A 479-nucleotide genomic window follows, 5' to 3' on the forward strand; every position below is an offset into this window, starting at 1 on the left:
GAGACCTAACCATACCCCCAAAAGAACCTGCAACGGGCCTCATGTAAAAAGGCCAAAACAAGTCATAAATAAAAAAAAAATTAAAATTAAAAAACCACACTCCAAAACAAACAAAGAGATATAGATCTATATGGCTTACATCTACATTGCTGTAGGGTTTGATACAATAACACAATAGAATTGGAATATAATGAATCCTCCATATAGATCTAGTAATCTAAATAAATCTAGATCTAGATCTAGATCTTGCAGAACAAATGAATAGGAATAGGCCTTGAACTAGAAATCCGCATCCGATTCTGAACAGAGGGACTCAGCTGAGTCTATCTAGATTCTAGATCTAAATAAATAAATAATTCACGCACCTGATGAAACGCTTATTTTTACCAATATTAATATTACAGCATAACCTATGATAGGGTTTGACACAATAGAATTGGAAAATGAATCCTCCATTGAGGTCTATAATGATCTATATA

The 479-nt window shown here is 32.8% G+C and overlaps 1 protein-coding gene across 2 annotated transcripts in view; it reads right to left on the reverse strand.

Annotated features, from left to right (window-relative positions):
* LOC101850707 (ubiquitin carboxyl-terminal hydrolase 7) overlaps positions 1–479 on the reverse strand; it is a 53346-nt gene that overhangs the window by 6206 nt on the left and 46661 nt on the right. The window lies entirely within an intron of this gene.

Source organism: Aplysia californica, unplaced genomic scaffold (assembly GCF_000002075.1).
Source record: "Aplysia californica isolate F4 #8 unplaced genomic scaffold, AplCal3.0 scaffold00095, whole genome shotgun sequence".
Lineage (NCBI taxonomy): Eukaryota > Metazoa > Mollusca > Gastropoda > Aplysiida > Aplysiidae > Aplysia > Aplysia californica.